At 45.6% G+C, this 14,552-nt stretch overlaps 1 protein-coding gene across 1 annotated transcript in view; it reads left to right on the top strand.

The window, feature by feature from the left end:
- Window positions 1-5,635, top strand: part of IL18 (interleukin 18) — a 59,180-nt gene extending 53,545 nt beyond the window's left edge. Inside the window, exon 11 of the mRNA XM_073657172.1 lies at window positions 5,528-5,635. The gene's annotated coding sequence lies outside the window, so the exon portion shown is untranslated. The remainder of the gene's footprint in view (window positions 1-5,527) is intronic.
- Window positions 5,636-14,552: the final 8,917 nt, after the last annotated feature.

The following is a 14,552-nucleotide window of genomic DNA, read 5'->3' as shown; positions in this document are numbered from 1 at the left end:
GTTGTATGGACTTGTTTTCTGTCATCTTCAGTGCCTTCGGGGCAGACAAAGGCTCACTATATAAAGACGTGCCATAGCATCATAACATTGAATGGTTCGGTTTTCTGGTATCTTCAGCCCATATGGGCAAACAAAGGCTCACTACATAAGGACGTGCCATGGCATCATAACATTGAATGGCTTGGTTTTCTGGCTTCTTTGGCGCCTTCAGGGCTGACAAGGGTTCACCCCATAAGGACATGTCGGGCCATCATGACATAGAAACACCTAGTTAGCACCAGAGGCACAAAGATGCCAGAAGACGGAGTTGAAGTGAAGACTAGACTGGAGAGTGGCTACACAGCAAGAGAGGGGCTGAGGTCTACTTGCTTATCATTTTTTACATTTTTATTAACTCTTTACCGTCCATTTAAAATCCTGCCGGCCACCTTTTTTCTAGGTTCCCTTGAGGTGAGTTGCTGAAGACTTGCAGCAAATTCGATTCAACTTGAATAAATCTGCTTATCTCTAGTAAATACCAAAGAAAACTTTGGGCCTCCGATATCAAATTGCACTTATTGTCCATAGCAATCAATGTTTTGTTTTTTCTTCAGATCACGAATGAATTAAGTCTAAATTATAATTGTGCTTCCTTCACTTCCCTAACATTAGCCGTGTCATCGGCACTTGTACAAAACTGCGAAAAGGCTTAGATTTCACAGTCATGGTGATGTGAGACATTGTCATGTCCGACTTTCCTCTCCTTACACCTCATGTGAGAATTCATTCTTGACATCGCAGATACCTCTGCTCGGACCAGTCAGACAAGTTTGGATTGCAATATCCACCACATTGATTGAATATACACCACAAACCAGCTGGGCAACCCACGCCGGGTCAGAACAAATGCAGTGGGATTTATCAATGAAGTTACACAACCAACTCTCCAAACCCATCACATTCATACATATTTATGTACCATAGGTCACGCTCATGAGTTGAAAAAGGATTGGGGGGAGAAAGTTAATAAATCTGACATTCGGGCAAAAAAAAAATCAAAACTCTATCTTCATACTGCTATGCCAGAACTTTCTTGAAGAGGTTGTCCATATATGACATATATCATGCACCCACAGGATTGGTGATAGATGTGTAATTGTTGGGGGTCTGACCATTGGGACTCCCACTGATCTTGAAAACAAATGTCCCCAAATCCCCTATGTGAATGGAACTGTAGTGAGCATGTGCGACCACCTTTCTATAGGAGAGGTGGTCACTCATGCTCACTACCACTCTATTCACAAAGGGGACATTGGTCCCACCATTATCAAAATTGGTACTGGTCTGTCTCAGCAGCTGGGTCCCTAGTAATCATAGATTTATCTATTCTATGGGTGTGGTTTATGGGACAACCCCTTCAATTGGATTGATTGATCTCCATCACTTATTTGTGTCAGAAAATAGGGACCGGGCATTTCAAAACATGTGTGGTTTAGATGAATGAGGTCTAAAGTGGGAATGACTCCTCAGGGCTAATGGAATTGGAATCTGCCCCCACTTTCTGTAGAGAAATAGTCGCTTTCACTTCCTGTAGAAATACAAATAGCCACACCCACTTCCTGTAGCGAGATAAATAGCCGTCCCCAATTCCTGTAGAGAGATAAATAGCCGTCCCCAATTCCTGTAGAGAGATAGTCGCTTTCACTTCCTGTAGAAATATAATTAGCCACCTCCACTTCCTGTAGAGAGATAGTCACTTTCACTTCCTGTAGAAAGATAAAGTCACTTTCAATTCCTGTAGAGATAAATAGCCATCCCCACTTCCTGTAGAAATAAAAACCGCCCCAACTTCCTGTATGGAGATTAATAGCCATCCTCTCTTCCTGTAGAGATAAATAACCGCGTCCACTTCCTGTTTGGAGATTAATAGCCGTCCTCACTTCCTGTACAGATTAATAGCCGTCCTCACTTTCTGTATGGAGATTAATAGCTGTCCTCACTTCCTGTATGGAGATTAATGCCGTCCCCACTTCCTGTAGAGATTAATAGCCATCCACACTTCCTGTATGGAGATTAATAGCCATCCTCACCTCCTGCATGGAGATTAATAGCCATCCACACTTCCTGTAGAGATTAATAGCCGTCCTCACTTTCTGTAGAGATTAATAGCCATCCTCACTGCCTGTATGGAGATTAATAGTCGTCCTCACTTCCTGTATGGAGATTAATAGCCGTCCTCATTTGCTGTAGAGATTAATAGCCGTCCTCACTTCCTGTTGAGATTAATAGCCGTCCTCACTTCCTGTAGAGATTAATAGCCATCCTCACTTCCTGTATGGAGATTAATAGCCGTCCTCACTGCCTGTATGGAGATTAATAGTCGTCCTCACTTCCTGTATGGAGATTAATAGTCGTCCTCACTTCCTGTATGGAGATTAATAGCCGTCCTCACTTCCTGTTGAGATTAATAGCCGTCCTCACTTCCTATAGAGATTAATAGCCATCCTCACTTCCTGTAGAAAGATAAATAGCAGCCCCCTACTTTCTGTAGAGAGTTAAATAGGCGTCCCCACTTCCTGTAGAGAGATAGTCGCTTTCACTTCCTGTAGAAATATAAATAGCCACCTCCACTTCCTGTAGAGAGATAGTCACTTTCACTTCCTGTAGAAATATAAATAGTCACTTTCAATTCCTGTAGAGATAAATAGCCATCCCCACTTCCTGTAGAAATAAAAACCGCCCCAACTTCTTGTATGGAGATTAATAGCCGTCCTCACTTCCTGTAGAGATTAGTAGCCGTCCTCACTTTCTGTATGGAGATTAATAGCCGTCCTCACTTCCTGTATAGAGATTAATGCCGTCCCCACTTCCTGTAGAGATTAATAGCCATCCTCACTTCCTGTATGGAGATTAATAGCCATCCTCACCTCCTGCATGGAGATTAATAGCCATCCACACTTCCTGTAGAGATTAATAGCCGTCCTCACTTTCTGTAGAGATTAATAGCCGTCCTCACTGCCTGTATGGAGATTAATAGCCGTCCTCACTTCCTGTAGAGATTAATAGCCGTCCTCACTTCCTGTTGAGATTAATAGCCGTCCTCACTTCCTGTAGAAAGATAAATAGCTGCCCCCTACTTCCTGTAGAGAGTTAAATAGGCGTCCCCACTTCCTGTAGGGAGATAGTCGCTCTCACTTCCCCTAGAGAGATAAATAGGCGCCATTACTTCCTGTAGAGAGATAAATATGGTTTACCCAGCCCCACTCTGAGTCCACCATACGCTGTCACTAATTATTTTCTGGTAAGCCAATCACAGGATCTGAGGATCTGTCCCTATAGTACCATACATTTGAGCAAGCATTCCACCATGTCTTCAGAGTACATTAGCTCAGCTGTTGTTTGCATATGTCAAGAGACAAAGCAACAGCGCACTTCATGGCGGCAGCCATGTAAGTAAAGAAAGGAGAAGTATCGCTTGTGCCCCCATCTTTGGAAATAAAGAATGTACATATTAAATAAGGCAACGATGAATAATAGTTCATGATAAATAGTAGAATCTATAAGCATAATTGGATGCAACAGATATAAGCACCCGGAGATGCAAGAAATAGGGTAACAGCAAGGAGGATTCTTTAATAGGGGACAAGTCATCTTCCTCTACCACCCTAGAATGTGCTCTCGGAGAGGCCGCCGCAGACATAAAAAATAGAACATGGTTGTGAAACAACGATTTGAGAGAACTACCACAGAAAACGTCAATGGTGAGGAAGGAGGACAAAGAACTAGTCGAAAATATGAAAATATTTCCTCTAAACCACCTACCCATGCCCAGACGTCTATATTAAGTAAAGGACTGTCCTTTTGCCCTGGAACGAAAATAGACTACTTTCAATTCAGTTACATTTATATAATTTCTTCAGATCCAAACAAAGTTTGGTTTTCTCTTTGTCTATTGATAAATCTATTACTATTGAATTAACTTTGAAAAAGTTTTCATTGTCTAGAGGACCATTTACTTTGGCTGATAATTTTCCTAATTATCAACCTAAACAAGCCGTAAATCAACTCAACGACAAGCAAACCGCTCATGCGGCGGGGTGAAATGATTTTTTAGCTTGCGTAAACAGGAAATGTTCTGCCAAGAACAATGGCATTGTATGTGCACAGAACAATCGTATTAACCATTGTTCTGTGTGCTTGGAAGGGTGGTCGGCCTGTCTATGCAGACTATTAAACAGTCGTCGATCAGCTTAACTGTAGTCGATTGGCAGTCAGCTACAGCCCACGATCGGCCGGTGTAAATACACCCAACCAAGAGCAATTTTGTTCCACCCATGGTTTTATTTCAGCTGTACAAAATAATAAGATAAGATAAGATAAGATAAGATATACTTTATTTATCCCGGAGGAAATTGCGGTATCACAGCAGCAGAACACAGATCTCGAACATGACACATATGATAACATAACATTTGGAATGCTTTAGACATTGCTTTTCAGACATTTGTTAAACACCCCCATAGCTGTTGGAACAAACGATCTCCTGTATTTTTCTTTTTACACCTTAGTTGTATTAGGCGATTGCTGAATGTGCTCTTCTGTTTCGCAAACAGTTCATAAAGCGGGTGTGTGTTGTTGCCCATTATAGCTCTGCACTTCTTCTTAATCCTATCCTCTACCACCTCTTCAAAAGTCCCAAGCTGTAGGCCCACCGTCGCGCTAGCCTTCTTTATAAGTTTGTTGAGCTTGTTGGCGTCAGCAACACGCACACTGTTACCCCAGCAAATTATTGCCGCAAAGGTGGCACTAGCCACAATGGATTGGTAGAACACCTCAAGCATTTTGCCACACACATTAAAAGACCTTAACTTCCTTAGGAAGTACAATCTACTCATCCCCTTCTTGTAGACCTTCTCCATGTGGCACTTCCAGTCTAGCTTGCTATCCAGGTAAACCCCCAAATATTTGAAACTGTCCACCATCTCCACATCCTGACCGTCAATGGTAACAGGTAGGCATACCTTCTTGCACCTTCCATAGCTCATCACCAACTCCCTGGTTTTCTTAACATTTAGTTGTAGATGGTTAGCCTGGCACCATACTACAAAGTCTGCAACCACCCTTCTATATTCCTCTTCATCCTGGTCCTTCCCAATACTGCCAACTATCACAGAGTCAATGAATAATTTTAGGGAGATTAATACAATTGAATGATGCGCAAAGAGATTGGAGCCCTTCATGATCTTGTCCATGACACCACCTTGTCTGGTACCACGGAGCAGATCCAAGTTAGGTATAATGATCGCATGACAGAATAGGGTTGGAAAGGATTAATGTTTTCCTGGATGTACAGGGGTGATACTAAAAGTGTATATCAGAAGGGCCTGGATAATTGGAATATAGGGTCTGTGGGTGTGATTTTAGCGCAGGTTACGTAAGGAATTGGCGGGAAGATGACTCAGTTACCAGCCAAGAAAGAGAATTGTGCAATTAGAAGGTAAAATGTGACTGGTTGCCTAATTATATTATATTATATTACTTTCTTTAGATGAAAGTGACATCAGAGTGGATTGAGAGAGCAATAACAGTTCCCAATTATTCCGGCTCATGTGACATAGCAATGGCGCCACCATCACTGCAACAGTACGACACCGTAGGTGAGTACAGGCTGTTTTTACTTTACATGAGGGAATACAGTAATTGAAAAAACTTTTTCCGAGTAGTGACCAAAGCCTTTAAGGTCCATTTTCACTGCAAGATTACAGCTTCACTAGAGCTGTGCAGTCTATACAGGCTGCCGATCACCCGATAAATGAGCAAAAAGCTTATTCGTCGGGGAAATTGATCTTTTGGGCTCCTCAAAACATGATCGTTCTCGGCAGCACATGGTCCTGTGTAAACAGGGACAGCAATGACGGCCTATGTGCACTACAGCTCATACAGTGTGCATCTGAAGCTGGGTCCTCCTGCAGAAATAGGCTAATAAGTTGGCCGGTCAACAGTCTTTGAACACTGCGCGTCATAACAACACGTAGAATAGAAGGAAAAGATTTGGCCATCAGTACATGGTGTAAAAAAATGGTGTGATTTTTCTTTCTACATTACTTATAAAAAAAACAGTTAATACAAATGTAAAAATTTACATTCATGTTTGGCAAAATGCCACTTAGAAGAACAAGACTTAATATAGTGATGCTTAACCCCTTAAGCCCCGAGGGTGGTTTGCACGTTAATGACCAGGCCAATTTTTACAATTCTGACCACTATCACTTTATGAGGTAATTACTCTGGAACGCTTCAACGGATCCCCCTGATTCTGAGAATGTTTTTTCGTGACATATTGTACTTCATGATTGTGGAAAAATTTCTTCGATATCACTTGCGTTTATTTGTGAAAAAAACGGAAATTTGGTGAAAATTTTGAAAATTTTGCAATTTTCAAAATTTGAATTTTTAAGCCCTGAAATCAGAGCGATATGTCACACAAAAGAGTTAATAAATAACATTTCCCACATTTCTACTTTACATCAGCACAATTTTGGAACCAAAATTTTTTTTTGTTAGGGAGCTATAAGGGTTAAAAGTTGACCAGCGATTTCTCATTTTTCCAACAAAATTTACAAAACCATTTTTTTAGGGACCACATCACATTTGAAGTCACTTTGAGAGGTTTTTATGACAGAAAATACCCAAAAGTGACACCATTCTAAAAACTGCACCCCTCAAGGTGCTCAAAACCACATTCAAGAACTTTATTAACCCTTCAGGTGCTTCACAGGAATTTTTTGAATGTGGAAGAAAAAAATGAACATTTAACTTTTTTCACAAAAATGTTACTTTAGACCCAATTTTTTTCATTTTCACAGGGGTAACAAGAAAATATGGACCACAAAATTTGTTGTGCAATTTCCCCTGGGCACGGAGATACCCAATATTTGGGGAAAAAACACTGTTTGGGCGCACGGCAGGGCTCGGAAGGGAAGGAGCGCCATTTGACTTTTTGATTGTAAAATTTGCTTGAATAATTAGCGGACGCCATGTTGTGTTTGGAGAGCCCATGTGTGCCCAAACTTTGGAGCTCCCCCACAAGTGACCCCATTTTGGAAACTAGACCCCCCAAGGCACCTATCTAGATGCATAGTGAGCACTTGGAACCCCCAGGTGCTTCACAAATTGATTCGTAAAAATGAAAAAGTGAAAAAAAAAACACTTTTTCATTTTTATGAATCAATTTGTGAAGCACCTGGGGTTCCAAGTGCTCACTATGAATCTAGATAGGTGCCTTGGGGGGTCTAGTTTCCAAAATGGGGTCACTTGTGGGGGAGCTCCAATGTTTGGGCACACAGGGACTCTCCAAATGCAACATGATATCCGCTAACAAATTGAATGGAAAATCGGCTCAAATTGTTAGCGGACACCACGTTGCGTTTGGAGAGCCCCTCTGTGCCCAAACTTTGGAGCTCCCCCACAAGTGACCCCATTTTGGAAACGAGACCCCCCAAGGCACCTTTCTAGTTGCATAGTGAGCACTTGGAACCCCCAGGTGCTTCACAAATTGATTAGTAAAAATGAAAAAGTGAAAAAAAAAACACTTTTTCATTTTATGAATCAATTTGTGAAGCACCTGGGGTTCCAAGTGCTCACTATGAATCTAGATAGGTGCCTTGGGGGGTCTAGTTTCCAAAATGGGGTCACTTGTGGGGGAGCTCCAAAGTTTGGGCACACAGGGGCTCGCCAAACGCAACATGGTGTCCGCTAACAATTTGAGCCGAAAATTTGTTAGCGGATATCATGTTGCATTTGGAGAGTCTCTGTGTGCCCAAACATTGGAGCTCCCCCACAAGTGACCCCATTTTGGAAACTAGACCCCCCAAGGCACCTATCTAGATTCATAGTGAGCACTTGGAACCCCAGGTGCTTCACAAATTGATTCATAAAAATGAAAAAGTGTTTTTTTTTTCACTTTTTCATTTTTACGAATCAATTTGTGAAGCACCTGGGGGTTCCAAGTGCTCACTATGCATCTAGATAGGTGCCTTGGGGGGTCTAGTTTCCAAAATGGGGTCACTTGTGGGGGAGCTCCAATGTTTGGGCACACAGGAGCTCTCCAAACACAACATGGCATCCGCTAACAATTTGAGCCGATTTTCCATTCAATTTGTTAGCGGACACCATGTCGCGTTTGGAGAGCCCGTGATGTGCCTAAACAGTGGAGCTCCCCCACAAGTGTCCCCATTTTGGAAACTATACCCCTCAAGGATTTTATTAAGGTGTATAGTGAACATTTTGAACCCAGAGGTACGGCACAGAATTTGTTTACATTAGGTCATCATATTGAATAAGTTGTCATTATTCTTGAGCGCAAGTGCTCGCTACTTGAGTTTGCATCGGGTACTCAGGTATGCACCATGTACAGCGTGTGCTCGAGTGACATGCTCGAGTCCCTGCTCCGCATGTTTCACGGTTATTAGACACCCAAAAAAAAACATGCAGGAATCGCTCGTGCATGGCAGGCAATCCCCGTAAAGTTTTTTGGCCGCGAAGCATATGGGGCAGAGAATCGAGCATGTCACTCAAATACCCACGATACTCAATGCATACCAGAGCACCCGATGCAAACTCAAGTAGCGAGCACTTGCTCTCAACACTAGTCGCCATATCGTCATCTTTTTTCCTTACTTTTGAAAAAAATCCCAACCCCAGCCCTAACCCTAGCACAACCCTAACCATAGCGCAACCCTAGCCCTAGCACAACCCTAGCCATAGCACAACCCTAGCCCCAGCACAACCCTAGCCCCAAACCCAGCCCTAGCCCAATCCTAACCCAAGAGTTTATTTTTGGCGCCGTTCCTTGTGCGGTATAAGTGATTAGACGACTTTATTCTTCGGGTCGGTGCGATTACAGCGATACCAGAATCATATGGGGTTTTTATGACTGACAGCTGTCACACACTAAAAGATGCATTTTTTGTAAAATCTAGTTTTTGCATCGCCATATTTTGAGAGCTATAATTTTTCCAGATTTTGGCAGACAGTCATGTGACGGCTCGTTTTTCGCGGGATGACTTGACGTTGTTATTGGTACCATTTTCAGGCACGTGACATTTTTTGATCGCTTTCTATTCCGATTTTTGGGAGGCAGAATAAACAAAAACCAACAATTCAGGAATTGTTTTTTTTTTTATTTTATTCTGTTCTGCGTGTGGTAAAATTGATAAGGCAGCTTTATTCTTCGGGTCAGTACGTTTACAGCGGTACCACATTTGTATAATTTTTCTATGTTTTGGCGCTTATACACAATAAAAGCTATTTTATAGAAAAAAATATTTTTTAGCATCGCTTTATTCTGAGAGCTATAACTTTTTTATTTTTCGGCTGATGGAGCTGTATGGCGGCTTGTTTTTTGCGGGACGAGATGACGTTTTCAGCGGTATGATTTTTATTTATATGCGTCTTTTTGATCGCGTGTTATTCCACTTTTTGTTTGGCGGTATGGTGATAAAGCATTGTTTTTTGCTTCGTTTTTTTTTTTTTTTTTACCGTGTTCACTGAAGGGGTTAACTAGTGGGACAGTTTTATAGGTCAGGTTGTTCCGGACGCGGCGATACCAAATATGTGTACTTTTATTGTTTTTTTTTTATAATAATATTTATTGATGGGTACATTATATTTTTATTTTTGGTGGATTATTTTTTTTATTTTTTTTTTTATATTTTTGCAAATGTTTTTTTTTTTTTTTTTTCCACTTTCACACAGTTTATACACTTTATTACTTTGTCCCACTCTGGGACTTTCACTTTTTTTTTTCTGATCGCCTGCATGGCATAGGGACGGAGCACCATCCCTATGCCATGAAGGCTGTCAGCGGTGCACAATGTGAAGATTGCTTGGAGATGCACTGCGCATGTCCAAGCAATCTTCCTGCTCTCTGGTGACCCGGATGTTGTCATGACGACATCGGGTCGTCATGGCAATGACGCACCCCTGGGCCTGTGTCGCGCTGCGTTGCGCATGCGGGAGCTTACCCGGAGCCGGATCTCTTGAGGGTTGTAGTCTCGTGGCGGTGATCCGGTCCGTGCCCAGGGAGTCAGACTAAGTGGCGCTGTATTAGCGGTAGATGTTGGACGACTACGCCACCCGTTGAGTACAGCTAAGGAGCTGCTGCTGCAGGGCAGACCGCTGAGGCCGGTGGTAGGATTATGCAGCGTGATAGTATAACCCCCAACGGGAGGGGTATGGCCTCAGGGCAGCCGACGTGGATGATGGGGGTAGCAGGAACCACTCGGAGACGGTACGGTGTAGTTCAGGGTCTTTACTGGAGACAAAGATAGACCCTCCCGGAGTACTGGCTAGCGATTGGGGCCTGGTCAGTCCTTGAGCAGATGGGATCTCCCCTGGCCAGGCGGAGTTGTAGGCCTCCCAAACTAACTGTACTCTTCTGGCTACCTTGCTAGAGGCGGGTATAAGTAGCCCACGTCCCTGAGTGAACCGTGTGGTGCTCACCCGTATGGCCGGTGACTCGGGGCCTTCTAGTAGCTTCCGCTCCACGACGGCGGTGCTGGTCCCATGCGTGTGACCGTGCCTTCGGGTTTCTTGGCCAGAGGACCTGAAATCCCCTGCCTGACGGATTCTGCTGCTGGGTAGGAGTTAGTCCCCACAGCCTCGGACTCCGGGTCCGGTGATAGCTTCTCAGTCAGGGCGAGCTCTGCAGCTGCCAGCCCCTGACTCCTTGTAACACTGCTCCCACAGAGCTCCTGTTGTTTCTTCCCATAGCTGCTTCTCTTCTCTGTCTCTACTTCTGGCATGGCCCAGGAGCTGGGCCCAGCCGGAGCCACAGCTCCCTGTCAGCCCTCCTGGCTGAACTCTCCCTCTGAACTCTCTAACCCTGCCTCAGCCCCAGGTTTATATAGGGGAAGTTCTTCCCCTCCCAGGACTGGGCAGGAGGTGTGGCATGCATAGGATTCCTGACCAAGAGACCTCCCACCTGCTCTCAGACATAACATTGCTGTTACTGTGGAAACCAGACCCCTGGGGTGCCACATTCCCCCCTAGTGAAATTTAGTACTCCGGGACTAAACATATTTTTAGAAAAACATAACAAGGTATAAACAATAATAATACAATAAGAAAAACACATAAAGATGGTTACGGCGTGTCCGCAACCGGGTGCAGTTTTGAAGAAAAGCAAGGTGTCCATTTCACCAAAACAGGAAGACGTAACCAGGTAGGGGTCTGTCCTGCCCCGAGTCCTTAACAGTCTTTAGTCCATTCCTGGGTTACGCTCCAACCATGTACAAAGGATTCCCGGTAAATCCACCAAAGACTCCCATAAATTACTAGAAACACATAATTATTTACAGGATATGGCCGCTCTCAGTCCTCGGCCAGTGGGGATAAGGAATGGCTGCTCACAGTCCTCAGCCTGGTTTAAGATAGGGGCACATGGGGAACAATTCACTAATCCCAACGGGGACCATATTTTAATTAGCAGCAGTCCTTGTACCCTTACGGGTAACTATTTACAGCTCTTTATTCACGCTACTTCCCTTCAGTAGCTATGTCCTCTTTGTGCTCCCTCCTGAGGGTAGTCCTCAGACCCGTCCGGGTCCTCTTGGCTTTCCTCGTATTGGTAGTACTGCAGCTCCTCCTCGGTTAGCTGGGTTAGTATCTCTGCGACAGTCCTCCTCCCAGGTGGCCAGGACTTTACCTCCCTTTGGGCTGCCCCGGTTAATTGGGCCACCAGGATGCTCACTTTTTGCTCCTCTGTGAGGGGGTACACCTGGAAGAGGCTATCCAGCTTTTCTCTAAAGTCATGCAGGGTATGTGACTCCCCTGAGTACTGGGGTAGCCAGGCCGCCCCCGGGATATAGGGCATGGTGAAAGGCATGACCGCAACAGCGGTGGCGCTGGCGGGGGTTGAAGCGGTGAGGCTATCCTCCATATCCGACATCCTTCTCCCCCCTAGTGGACCGTGGCCTACCTTGCGATGATCCTCTTCCGTAGGCCGCGGCTCTGCAGTGGATCGTCAGGGTTGAGGACCTTCCGTCGCGCTCCTGTGACGTCGGCGTCTGCTGGGCTCCTTCCAGGACCTTACGCAACGTCCGAACGTGAGGCGGGGCTTCAGTTCTCGCGCGCTTTCGGAGTCCACGCCCTCTTCTTCCCGCGCGGCGTCCTCAAGATGGCGTCCAATGGCGGGAAAACTCCACGTATGGCGGGAAGAAGGCCGAAGATGGCGCCGGATGGCGGGAAAACTCCACCGATGGCGGGAAGGAAGCGGAAGATGGCGCCGGATGGCGGGAATCTTCACCACAGGTAAGTTTGAACAGTCTTTTTCAGGCACGCAGTACCCGGTGGTTGCGGGCACGAAATCCTGCCGACTACGCCAAAAGCTGACGCACCCCTGGGCCTGTGTCGCGCTGCGTTGCGCATGCGGGAGCTTACCCGGAGCCGGATCTCTTGAGGGTTGTAGTCTCGTGGCGGTGATCCGGTCCGTGCCCAGGGAGTCAGACTAAGTGGCGCTGTATTAGCGGTAGATGTTGGACGACTACGCCACCCGTTGAGTACAGCTAAGGAGCTGCTGCTGCAGGGCAGACCGCTGAGGCCGGTGGTAGGATTGTGCAGCGTGATAGTATAACCCCCAACGGGAGGGGTATGGCCTCAGGGCAGCCGACGTGGATGATGGGGGTAGCAGGAACCACTCGGAGACGGTACGGTGTAGTTCAGGGTCTTTACTGGAGACAAAGATAGACCCTCCCGGAGTACTGGCTAGCGATTGGGGCCTGGTCAGTCCTTGAGCAGATGGGATCTCCCCTGGCCAGGTGGAGTTGTAGGCCTCCCAAACTAACTGTACTCTTCTGGCTACCTTGCTAGAGGCGGGTATAAGTAGCCCACGTCCCTGAGTGAACCGTGTGGTGCTCACCCGTATGGCCGGTGACTCGGGGCCTTCTAGTAGCTTCCGCTCCACGACGGCGGTGCTGGTCCCATGCGTGTGACCGTGCCTTCGGGTTTCTTGGCCAGAGGACCTGAAATCCCCTGCCTGACGGATTCTGCTGCTGGGTAGGAGTTAGTCCCCACAGCCTCGGACTCCGGGTCCGGTGATAGCTTCTCAGTCAGGGCGAGCTCTGCAGCTGCCAGCCCCTGACTCCTTGTAACACTGCTCCCACAGAGCTCCTGTTGTTTCTTCCCATAGCTGCTTCTCTTCTCTGTCTCTACTTCTGGCATGGCCCAGGAGCTGGGCCCAGCCGGAGCCACAGCTCCCTGTCAGCCCTCCTGGCTGAACTCTCCCTCTGAACTCTCTAACCCTGCCTCAGCCCCAGGTTTATATAGGGGAAGTTCTTCCCCTCCCAGGACTGGGCAGGAGGTGTGGCATGCATAGGATTCCTGACCAAGAGACCTCCCACCTGCTTTCAGACATAACATTGCTGTTACTGTGGAAACCAGACCCCTGGGGTGCCACAGCAACACCCGGGAAGCCTTTGCAGACTGCGCTGGAAGCCGGAAGAGGAGGTGAGTATCGCCGATCACCTCCCCTTGCCCCCGCAATGCCGCGATCGATTTCGATCGACTTCGATCGCAGCATAGCGGGGGTTAATGTGCTGGGAGCGGTGCAGGACCGCTCCCTGCACATAGTACCGGGTGTCAGCTGTGACAATCAGCTGACACCCGGCGGCGATCGCGCCCGCACAGCCTGTGTGCGCGCGCGATCGCGATGACGTACTAATACGGGTCTGGGTCTTAAGTCCCAGGGCACAGACGCGTATTAGTACGTCAGATGTTGTTAAGGGGTTAAAGGGGTTGTGCCACGAACAAAAGTTCATTTTAATCAATAGATCTTGGCATAATAATAACTTCCACAATTGGATGTGTTTAAATAAAATGTTCCTGTGCTGAGATAATCTTATAAATGTGCCCCTGCTGTGTACTGTGTAATGGCTGTGTCTGACCGTGCTGGAACATGGTCTGATCATACCACAGCTCCTGGGCAGGGGAGGAAGCAAAAGAGTGTACAGACATTACAGCACAGGATCACAGCTGATTCTTTCTTTCAGATAAGATATTGTTTAAAAACAGGCAGTGAAATGTTTTACTCACAAAAAAAATCAGCTGTGATCCCCTGCTGTCCTGTCTGTATACTCTTTTGCTTCCTCCCCTGCCCAGGAGCTGTGGTATGATCAGACCATGTTCCAGCATGGTCAAACACAGCCATTACACAGTACACAGCAGGGGCACATTTATAAGATTATCTCAGCACAGGGACATTTTATTTAAACACATCCAATTATGGAAATTATTATTATTCCAAGATCTATTGATTAAAATGAACTTTTATATGTGGGAAAACCCCTTTAAGTAAAAAAAAAAAAAAGTCACGGTTGTTAAAATTATGAATGAACAACAACAAACATTTTTCTGTTTGTGTGAACAAGTGCACCATAAAAATGTCATTGTGTATGTGCAAGTATTATGTCTAGATGTGTATTTTATATATATACCTGTGTGCATGTGTATACTGTGTATATGTGTGTAATGCATTAGCCTATGTATATGTTATATATGTGTGTCTAATGTGAATA

The sequence above is a fragment of the Phyllobates terribilis genome, unplaced genomic scaffold, assembly GCF_046119375.1.
Source record: "Phyllobates terribilis strain yellow unplaced genomic scaffold, ASM4611937v1 Scaffold_12__6_contigs__length_324123572, whole genome shotgun sequence".
Classification (NCBI taxonomy): domain Eukaryota; kingdom Metazoa; phylum Chordata; class Amphibia; order Anura; family Dendrobatidae; genus Phyllobates; species Phyllobates terribilis.
The sequence above is the reverse complement of the archived record's forward strand: the minus strand, read 5'-3'. Positions and strand labels throughout refer to the sequence as shown.